The sequence below is a fragment of the Taudactylus pleione genome, unplaced genomic scaffold (genome assembly GCF_031769625.1).
Source record: "Taudactylus pleione unplaced genomic scaffold, aTauple2 ptg000366l, whole genome shotgun sequence".
Lineage (NCBI taxonomy): Eukaryota > Metazoa > Chordata > Amphibia > Anura > Myobatrachidae > Taudactylus > Taudactylus pleione.
The window spans coordinates 10,939,736-10,951,608 of NW_028284767.1; positions in this window are offsets into that span (position 1 = coordinate 10,939,736).

The following is an 11,873-nucleotide window of genomic DNA, read 5'->3' on the forward strand; positions in this document are numbered from 1 at the left end:
CACAAAGGGATAGAAGAACCAGCAAGTAGCATATATAGAAACTGATTCCACAACTTTACATACAATAAATGCATAATTATAATGTGCAATTATCTAAGAGCTTGTACCCAAGAGCGGATGTGTGTGGTCACAAAAGGGAGAATAGGGCAGAGTAGGGAAGGGCAGAGGCTTCAGAGTTGGGGGGAGGAATGGAAGGCTAGAGTGAAAACACTTAGGACCTGATTCAGACACGGTCGCTAAGTTGCGCTCGCTCGCTCTGAGCGATTTTTGCCCACCTGCGCATGCATATAATTCGCAGGGCGCGTGCACAAGCCAATCGTTGCGATCTAATTTTGGTTGCTCGTAAGCCACTATCGGATCGCTGCTCTGAGTGACAGATAGTGCCCTTTGTGGGTGGTAACAGGGGAAGGTGCTAGTGAACGGGGGACTGGATGAGCGAACGCAGGCGTGTCAGGCCGCCAAAACGCAGTTTAAAGGGCGTGCATAATTAGCAACGTAGCGTCAATGTACACATGACCTGCATGTATTTCAGGCCGCACTGATCGCAGTGCTTGCGGCGGGGAAAGGCAACCTCAGGGGCTGCGAGCAGCTCCGATGGCTCTCAATGTTACCGATTAATCCTACAAGTCCCAGAGATTACGTATTTTGTGAGTGGAAAGGGGCGTCTTTAAACACTAGCGAGCGCTCATTGCCGTAGCTCGCTAAGACATAGAGGGCGTCCTTACACGACGCAGTGTGATCGCTTAATATAAATATCCGGCCCCATTTTGCCTGCGAGCGAACGCATCTTGCGAGCGGGGCTGAATGAGCTCCTTAGTTTTAAGGGCCCATTTGAAAGCTGGGAGTCTGAAGGAAAGTGTAATAGAGCATAGGAATACATTCCAGAGGTGAGGAGCAGCCTAGAAGTAATGCTGAAGACGAGACTGGAAACCAGTGATAAAATGAGTTGGTCATTGGTAGAATTGAGAGGGCAGGATGGAGAGTAAATGCAATATTTATCTTTATCCGCTGTACAGCAAAAGAGCACCCTTAGGGGTTGGCTGTCCTCCATGCACTTGCTCTCTGAAGACACGTCCATTTAAACTCCTGTCACTTTGCCTCAAGTCCCAATCTGTTGTATTTTGAAATGGTCATCACAAGTAGATAATACTGACCGTATGACATTGGAGAGAGAAAGTGATGTAATGGGATGAAGACTGATACAATATGTTAGCGAGGCCTATAAGCAGTATCTAACATTATATAAATGACATAAATTCAAAGGGAAAATTAAAAAGAAAATCCAGAAAGTAACACCACTCAATCACAGTACAAGCCAATGCAACTTGGTACCGACATAGAAAATCTCAGAAGAACAACCATGATCTAGAACGCAAAGTAAAGTAATTCTGGTAAGTAAAATTAATTAATAAATGTTAAAAACAATATCATCACTTACATAGAGGCGAGAAAAACCTGCAGCAAAATTCCTAATTAATAAAGCATCCCAATCAGCTGACAAACTCTACTGTTCATGGCTGAATACCAAATAAGCTACAAGCTGGGTCTGTTACAGTATTCACTCGCTGGTATAACTTCCATTTCTTACACTTCAAGAGCATAATGTAGATCAGCATTTCTTAAATAGAGCAACTCATTAAAAGGGTGTGGTATATAAGGTCAGCATTGGACACTGCTAGATAATAGAATGTTGACAGACCGTCCCTGGTGGTCTAGCAGTGATTTTCCTACTCCTGGCAGCAACGGCGTCTCCAGTGGTGGCTTCTGCGTGCCGCAGTTCCTGTGCAGACATCTGGCGGAGCACCGGGTGTGGTGAGTATTCTCTCCTTAACCCTCACCCTAGTGCTTAACTCTAACCCAACTTCCCCCTAGTGGGGCCCACCAGCCTCATGATTTGTGTACAACTCCAATGTTTGAAGATCTACGTATGTACAGGATCTGTACTGCCCATGTGCAGATCTCCTTCTGCGAGCTCTCAGTGCCCGGATGCTGCAGCCTGACTGACAGGCTGCGGCTGTTTGGGGACAGAGCAGGGGTTGCATCAGGCAGCGTTCCAGAAAACGGGATAATGTCGTCATCATTTTCTGGGCATGCTGAAGCCAGTGGCTGCGTCCTTGTAGGCTGCTTCACTGGTTTCAGCTGTGTGGAAACGCTGGCCTGCATGAGCCAGATGACCAATGTTCACGCAGAGCGCTCCGATGCTGCGTCTCTGGACGCAGCTGCAGATCACATGAGCCGGCAGGAGGCGACTATTTTACACAATACACCTTTTGCAGCATTAGCATATTATTGCACAGCCACTGCGGACAAAGGGCCTGATTCAGACCCACTCGCAAGCGGCTGTCCGCTAGCAAGTGGGTCGATGTTGTGCACTGCGCATGCGCACGACGGCGGGAGCTCCGTCGTGCGCATGCGCCAGACGCGACGAGCGAAGGACTTTCCTTCACTCGTTGTGTCTGATCAAAGGGGGCGTGCTGTCGATGTTGATTGACAGCACGCCCCCTTTGGTGGGCGTGCCAGGGGCGTGCCTCCCAGACGGGGGCGTTCCCGAGGGAACGCCTACCGTCAGAAGCCGGCCCACTGACATCACTAGTGATGTCAGTGGGAGTGATTTTGGCTCTGATAGAGCCAAAATCACTCCGGGCCTTGCGGTTGAAAAACTCAACCGCAGGCTCCGGCTCGCAGTGGCGATGGTCAAGACCATCGCGGCCATCAAACTGCACTCTCGTATAGGCTGTGGGTGGTGACCCACAGCTATACGAGCGTCCAGGAGGACGCTCCATAATTATGGAGGACGGCCCTCATTCAGAGCGTGCGCTATGCTCAGAGCGTACGGCTCTGAATGAGGGCCAAAGTCCCAATGGTTGTGCAATAGCGTGCATCTCTGAATCAGGACTTTTGTGCAGTTATTTTGTAGAAATTTAGAATATTGAAGTAGATGTGCCTGTTGCATCAACAGATTATATATTTTTCCATTATTTGGTTTCTCTCTTCTCTCTTTTCTCCACATAGTGAAATCTTAAAAATTGGTGTATTTTTACATTTCAGAATTAATGTTAAATTTAATGTACTGTATTAAATGGATTCTGGTTACAAGGTATTGATTTGTCACCATCCCATACCAAAACCAATTATGCTTGGTCCTTCCCACATGATAATATATAGCGAGAGTTAAAGAGTAAATGTATCGTTCTGAGGATTTTTAAAATCGCTGATATTTATATAGTTTGACGTCTGTTTATTGACACCAAAGTGATGACTCCCCCTCAGTGACAGAAGCCGGGTGCTGCACTGTAACATACAGTCAGGTGCATAAATATTGGGACATTGACACAATTTTCATATTTTGGCCTCTATTCACCACCACAATGGCTTTGAAATGAAACAAACTTTAACTGCAGACTTTAACTGCAGACTTTCAGATTTAATTTGAGGGTAATTACTTCCAAATCAGGTGAACGGTGTAGGAATTACAACGGTTTCTATATGTGCCTCCCACTTTTTAAGGTGCCAAAAGTAATGGGACAAACTAAACAATCCCAAATCTAACTTTCACTTTTTAATACTGTGTTGCAAATCCTTAGCAGGCAATTACAGCCTGAAGTCTGGAACGCATAGACATCACCAGACGCTGGGTTTCATCCCTGGTGATGCTCTGCCAGGCCTCTACTGCAAATGTCTTCAGTTCCTGCTTGTTCTTGGGGCATTTTCCCTTCAGTTTTGTCTTCATCAAGTGAAATGCATGCTCAACCAGATTCAGGTCAGGGGATTGACTTGGCCATTGCATAACATTCCACTTTTTAGCCTTAAAAAACTCTTTGGTTGCTTTCGCAGTATGCTTCGGGTCATTGTCCATCTGCACTGTGAAGCGCCGTCCAATGAGTTCTGAAGCATTTGACTGCATATGAGCATATAATATTGCCCAAAACACTTCAGAATTCATTTTGCTGCTTTTGTCAGCAGTCACATCATTAATAAATACAAGGGAACCAGTTCCATTGGCAACCATACATGCCCACGCCATGACACTACTACCACCATGCTTCACTGATGAGGTGGTATGTTTTGGATCATGAGCAGTTCCTTTCCTTCTCCATACTCTTCTCTTCCCATCACTCTGGTACAAGTTGATCTTTGTCTCATCTGTCCATAGGATGTTGTTCCAGAACTGTAATGGCTTTTTTAGATGTTGTTTGGCAAACTCTAATCTGGTCTTCCTGTTTTTGAGGCTCACCAATGGTTTACATCTTGTGGTGTACCCTCTATATTCACTCTTGTGAAAGTCTTCTCTTGATTGTTGACTTTGACACATATACACCTACCTCCTGGAGAGTGTTCTTGATTTGGCCAACTGTTGTGAAGGGGTTTTTCTTCACCAGGGAAATAATTCTTCTGTCATCCACCACAGTTATTGTCCGTAGTCTTCCGGGTCTTTTGTTGCTAAGCTCTCCGGTGCATTCTTTCTTTTTAAGAATGTTCCAAACAGTTGATTTGGCCACACCTAATGTTTTTGCTATCTCTCTGATGGGTTTGTTTTGATTTTTCAGCCTAATGATGGCTTGCTTCACTGATAGTGACAGCTCTTTGAATCTCATATTGAGAGTCGACAGCAACTGATTCCAAATGCCCCCTTTCCCCCACTGGCGCGCAACTTTACCGCGCTCACTACATGCCCAGCTGTCCCTGCCCGAGCCGGGTATCTACTAGGGACGCCACTGGGATAAAGGGTGGATTTCAGTTTTCATGCAGTTTGTTAATGAGGGATAGGACAAATCAAATATCAGTAATGGTTCCTGGTAAATAATGTATTACTTATTTAAAAATATATTATGCATAGCTTTTCCTTATTTATATATTTAAATGTGTCTATTTGAGTACAGTTATTGGCATATTACAATCATATATTTAGTAAATTGGTTTCTTCATTAGATAATACTCGCTAATTTAAATTTAATTTATCTGTCTGCTCTATTTCTTGAATGTATTCATTTATTTTACTTCAGCAGACTAATTTCTATTTCTTTCTTTCTTTTTGTGAAGTAAATCAAAAAAGTGATATGTGGTGGTAATTCTAACAAAATCACATTTAAAGTATTCCTCAATCATATTCAACATTGCCCTTGGGTCCGTAGACGACATCTGCCAGGTCTCTCCTCTTAGGGCTGTCAGCATGGCTGCAGGTGCATTTCTTGTTCTGGAGTTCCCTTTTATGAGCATGCAGTACTGCAGCTATTGTCATGATCTTGGGTCAGCTGGCTGGTGACTTTAGCTAAGCACCAGGATTTGATTGCACATCTTATTTAAACCCACACTATGCACCATATTGTCTGCTGCTTGAGCTCCAGTGTTACATCTGTTTTTGTATGATGCTTCCAGTGTACCAACCTGGCTTGTATCCTTGTTCTGCACCTCTGCCTGTGACCCCAACCTTGGCTTGTACCCTCATTTTGCACCTTCGCTTGTGGCCCTTACCTTCAGGGCCAGTGCAAGGTTTCCCAACACCCTAGGCAAAACTTCAGCCTACTGCCCCCCACCACCAATACCCAATTTCTAGCCCCTCAAGTGAAAGTGTGTATATCTGTATCCCCTACTGCCTCGCTGTACTACTATTGGTGCCCCCTTCTGCCTCTCTATGCCTCTATCTGTAGCCTTTGTTCCTCTCTCTTTTCCTCTATTTGTACCTCTTTTTGTCTCTATCTGTACCCCTTTAATCTGTAATCACTACTGCCTCTCTGTGCTTCCATTTGTACCCCCTTTCTGCCAGTTTTCCCTTTCTGCACTACCCTTTATTTTATTGCAGTCTCCGGTCAACAGGTCACATTTCCCTTAACTCTGCTCAGCTTACCTGCTCCAGTAGTGCAACATCAGCCACGACCTCCTCAGCGTTTCCTCAATCGGTCTGTGGTGCATTGGCTAGCACAATCCATTATCTCTCCACTGCTGAAGACTGAAGTCCCATTAGTCGGTTCTTCACTCCTCGAGTCCTTCCCCTCTGCGCCGCTGGGTCAGCCTGGATCTCAGACACCAGCACAACCCTCACTGGTATCTGGCGGCCAGCTTTCCTCCTACTCCCTGATGCTATTGGCGCCCAAAGAAACAACTCCGCCCACACTACTACTCCTACTAGAAAGGGTACCATTTGACTGACGGCGGAGTCTAACGTATGACTCTGCCAGGAGGCATCCATCACCACTGCTGGCATCCGGAGTACAAGCTCCAGTTGCTCCACCCTCCCTACAACCCTGCTGTGGGCTGTCTGGTCACAACAGCACTGACATGTCTGTTGTGATGCAGCACTTTTCCCCGTTCCTCCGCTCACCAGCTGTGCGATGCTGTCAGCACAGCCCTCCCCTTGTCTAGGGATCAGGCATCACTAGACAAGGGGTGGGCTGCGCTGGCATCGCACAGCTGGTGAGCCGAAGAGGCTGCATCACAATGCAACAGATTTGTCAATGTCAGCGCTGTTGTGATTGTGACCAGCCAGCCCAGAGCAGGGGAATAGAGTTAGCAGCGGCTGCGGCTAATAGTACCTGCGGCCAGGGCCGGCTTCAGGTCACCCTGTGCAAGAAATGGTGGAGCACCCCCACCCCTACCCGATCTAAATATAGTGCCACCCCCACAGTCACTGTTCAGCCCACCCCTACACACTCAGCAAATGCTCATTGTATTGTGCATCCAGCCCCCCTCCTGTCACCTTTCAGAAGAGGCCCACCTCCTCAGTCAGCAGTGTTTGTTAGCACCTGTAGCTCAAATTCATTCAATAAATACAATAATATTCAGTTTCAAACTCACCAACAACAAATTAAATTTTAGCCCCACTCCAGTTCTTGCAGCTTCGCTAGTCACTCTGCCCCTTTGAGCCCTGTCTGAGTTCTCCTCACATCAACACCACCTCAGGTCCCGGCCGCCGCCTGCCGGACTCTGAGTCACTCACTGCACTGTGACTGTTTCTGACCGCGCCCTGGCCCCTGCTGGCTGTCACTGCTTTGTCGTGGGCAGCATGGCATGTGTGCTTCTCTTCCTGTCCTCCTGTGTTGCAGCAGCCACAGCAGAGTGCATGGATAGGGACGCCGGCATGTGATGTCATATGCCAGCCAGAGACACACGGCCACCCGGCGCTGCCAGATCCAGGCGGAGTCTGTCACTCGGTGATTGTGACAGACTCACTGCCTGAGGGGTGGCAGAGGGGAATAAACTTGCCCAGAATGGGTGGCGCCCTTGCACGGTCGCTCGGGTGGAACGTGCCTAGAGCCGGCCCTGGCTGTGGCCTTCGCCAGGCTGGTCTTTTTTGCTCTCCCAGCCTCGGGTAGCCTCACAGGGCCGCCCCTCAGGTCCCGGCCCCCATAGGCAGCTGCCTAATGGAAGTGCCGGCCCTGCTTACCTTGGTTTGCCTGACCATTCTTCTGTTTGCTAATACTGTCCCTTGCCTGTACTCTCACACAGTCACCTTTGGGGGACAGTGAGTAAGCTGTAAAGTGTGGATTCCCAGCAGCAAAGCCCAGCCTGTCTTGTGGCAGTTCTTGGTGAAAACTGGGGGGGCCATTAGACTCCACACCTTGGGGTATATTTACTAAAGTGTGGGTTTTTAGAAGTGGAGATGTTGCCCATAGCAACCAATTAGATTCTACTTAACATTTATCTAGTACCTTCTAGAAGATAATAGCTAGAATCTGATTGGTCGCTATGGGCAACAACTCCAGTTCTAAAAACTCTCACTTTAGTAAATATACCCCCTTGACTCTGCCAGAGATAATCCTGATCTGACTGCATCCTACACCTTTAATGATTGACACTGACACATCTTTTCCTGTTATTTGCAGGGCGAGAGAGACGCATTCACAACCCACATTTGCAGGCAATTTTTCATAGATAGCTAAATGCTATTTTATTTTCCAGGCACATTTCATATTTGCACTCAGGCGCATATTGGTTTCAACTCTAAATCAGGCCCATTGTCCTTAAGGTGTGCAGAGGTTACATTTTTTTCCAAAGGATCTGTCCATTGCGATGACCACACCTCAAGACCCACTTCCTTATAAAAGTCTTCCAGCTCTCATCCTAAACCACCCTTCCATGGTGCTCGCTCAGTATCTCATCCCTCTGTGTCACCCCTGTCTGTCTGCCCTTCCCCTTTAGACTGTAAGTGCTCACGAGCAGGGCCCTCTTCCCACATGCGCTTTTTCTTCCCTCATCTCCTCCCCACTGCCAACGGCACCCAACCTATGAGATCAGCCACCCCGCTGCTTATTTTGGGATTATGACTGCTGATACAGCAATGTTTATAGACCGTGTCCATCTCTTGCAGTGTTTTGTGCTGTAAGTCTTTTTTTTCTTGCTTTGTTAATACCGTTTCGGTTTATGTACTTTGTAAGAACAAGAAGAATATATGACACTTTATCCTGGCATCATCATGGGTCCTGGATGTATTAGAATCCATACACAATATCTCAATTGAAGTCTAATGTTCATATTTTTATAACTTTTGTCTTTATGTGTCTACCCATTATATGATATATGTTACATGTGGCCACTTGTATTATAATTTTTAGACTTATTATTAAATTGTGATAAATGCTTATTTTTTTTCCCCTATGGGTTTATTAATTAATAGGTTTTTTTTATCAGCACCATATTACATTTTTATACATAGTTTGGGTTAGTCATACTTCTTTTTGTGTACTGCTGCATATAATAATCTTTACAGCCCAATTGGTTCAGGCGCTTAGTGTTTCCATATTTACTATTATGTAACTAATCTAATGTTGATCTAAGACTTTCCCATTAGATAGGCAATAAATAGGTATAACATATATAAAATTACAAATAGACTAGTGATGGGGATGCAGTTCCGATTTCATCATTAAAAATGTTGACAATCAGAATGGGGACACAGTTAGGTCAAACCCAGCATGTCCACATGCGAATAATTCAATTAAAAGCATTTAACAGTGTGGACTATACAACTTCAAACATGATATGTTTGAAGGTGTAAAGACAACACTATTGAAAATGATTTCATATTACACTGCACAACAATGAAAATGTTTCCGATGTGAAAACAGTTACTTCTAATTGATTTTAGCATGCAAAGAATGAGTATGACATTTAAAACTCTCAGTTAGCTCTGAGTTCCGAGATATAGCCCATTTATGACGATGTAGGGGTATTCCTAGTGAAGTGGGCAGAATGGAGAGAATCTTACCAGCAATCTCCGTTCCGCGCAGAGGGGGCGGGGCCTAATGACCCAATTAAATGAATCAGTTATTTGTCTCCTCCTCTATTCAAATATATGCAATTCACAGGATTACCCACACAAGTGTGGTGCACTGAGTGACAAGCATAGTGAACGATTCCACCAAGACATTTCAGCAATAGAACAAAGATATCAGGGCAGGTGAATCATTACTGTTGGACAGTGACAAGAGATGCCCCAGAAGAGTACAAGCGACAAGCAAAGAGAAAGCACGCCCATGAATATGCCACCATATTAGATAGTATTTTCGTATGCTGTATGTTTATTTCGTTTTGTGTTCTAATTTGTGATTGATAGAATTAAAACAACTGTTATTTATTTTCTATCAAGAAAATATAAATTATTTCAAAATAGCTTTTCACTAGGACTATATTACTAGTGTACATACAGTATAGTGCAAGTAGTGTAGCTCAAAATATAGAGCTAGTAAAAACATTCTGAAATCATTTTAGTTTTTCTTGACCTCAAATTAGTAACGTATAACTATTTTTAGAAAGGAAGCAAATTAAAAGTATTAATTTGTTGTACAGTGTTATTAGCATGTCGGCATGCCAAACTTGACTTAATGGTGTCCCCGTTGTGATTGTCGACATTTTGAATGTCAAAATCACATACCGAACCCTAATAATGTTGCCAACCCTGCAAATGGCAGCAATTACTTCTCTGGTATTTCCCTCAGCTCATATAATACTGTTTGTGAGACTCAGGACGGAGATGTGACATCACGCTAAACATCGACTGCCTCAAAATCTTTATCCTCCAGAGGCCTTCTTGACCACTGTGATGATGTAACACCAAGTTACTCGGTTTCTCATATGAGTCTAAAGGTGCCCATACATCTGCAACGGATTGTCGCGCTGTAGCAATGCGATCAGAAATGCCGATCTTCCGGGTGGAACCGCCGACCACTCACCATCGATGTTCAGCGATCTGTCTCAGGATCGCTACATTTTTACATGTTAAATGTCCCTGATTAGACAACCACGATAATTTTTTGATCGCGATCGTCAAATCGGGAAAATCCAACATGTTGGATTTCTGTGATCATGCGATGCCGGGTTGCAGCATCGCGGCAATCCGTCACTGATGTATGGGGCCCTTAAGGCAGAGATTCTCAATTCTCAGCCCTCATGGCACCCTAACAGTCCCGGTTTTAAGGATATCGATGTTGACCACAGGTGACTTAATTAGTACCTCAGTCATATTGATTTAACCACCTGTGCTCAACCATGGATATCTCTAAAACCTGAACTGTTGGGGAGCCTTGAGTACTGCGTTTGGGAACCTCTGGTATAAGGGGTAAATTTACTGATGGTTGATTTAGCAATTTTGTGTGATTTGCCATCTAGTTTGCAAATCGGAGATTTTCTAAAGTCAAAACTGACGCAAAACCATCTAAAAATCCAACTTTAGAACATCAGACAAACAATCAATTATTTCACGGACGACAGTACAAATCGGAGATTTCCGAACGGTTGGTTTGTAAAACAACACAAACAATGAACACAGTTTGGGAGAAGCGCTGCACAGATCTGTATGAATAAACTCAATTCATGTACTAGATAGAACTTTTACCAGCATTTGAAGTGAATGGTATAACAGACTCCGCTTGTTCATAACCCACTATGCACAGGATGGTTAGTTACTTTGAAACTTCACTGCAGGCTTTCTTTCTAAGTAAGGGTGTTTATTGTTTATAACACTGCATTTCACTTACTAGTGTGCCTTTATTTATTGCGCTGTCACAAAAATATTTATTTTCAAACTATGTTTATAAACTCAAATGTTAAAGCGATAAACGTGTAATTGAATGTATAGATTTACATCAGCAATACAATATTCACTTTTAATACTGGAAGCTGTGTGGCTTTTATTGTGCTGTATATGAAAAGATTATAATAATGGAATATTTAGCTCTTTTTTTGCTAAATGTAATATAAAAACAGATAAAGGGCTAAATGTAATAGCCTCCCAACTTCCAACGCTGCGGGGATTTATGTGAGCCTCCCCGTATTTCTAAAGTGACAATCATTTTAACGGCTAAACCAAGCTGTTTTACGCCAGGTTTTAGGGCTGGTACAAGTGCATGCTGACCGTGATGATGGCTACTCTCAGAGGAATGTACAGCCATGGCCAAAAGTTTTGAGAATGACACAAGTATTGGTTTTCACAAAGTTTGCTGCTTCAGTATTTTTAGACCTTTTTGTCAGATGTTACTATGGTATACTGAAGTAAAATTACAAGCATTTCGTAAGTGTCAGAGGCTTTTATTGACAATTACATTAAGTTTATGCAAAGTCAATATTTGCAGTGTTGACCCTTCTTTTTCAAGACCTCTGCAGTTCCCCCTGGCATGCTGTCAATCAACTTCTGGGCCACATACTGACTGATGGCCGCCCATTCTTGCCTAATCAATGCTTGGAATTTGTGGGTTTTTGTTTGTTCACTCGCCTCTTGAAGATTGACCACAAGCTCTCAATGGGATTAAGGTCTGGGGAGTTTCCTGGCCATGGACCCAAGATATAGATGTTTTGTTCCCCAGAGCCTCTTAGTTATCACTTTTGCCTAATGGCAAGATGCTCCATCATGCTGGAAAAAGCATTGTTAGTCACCAAACTGT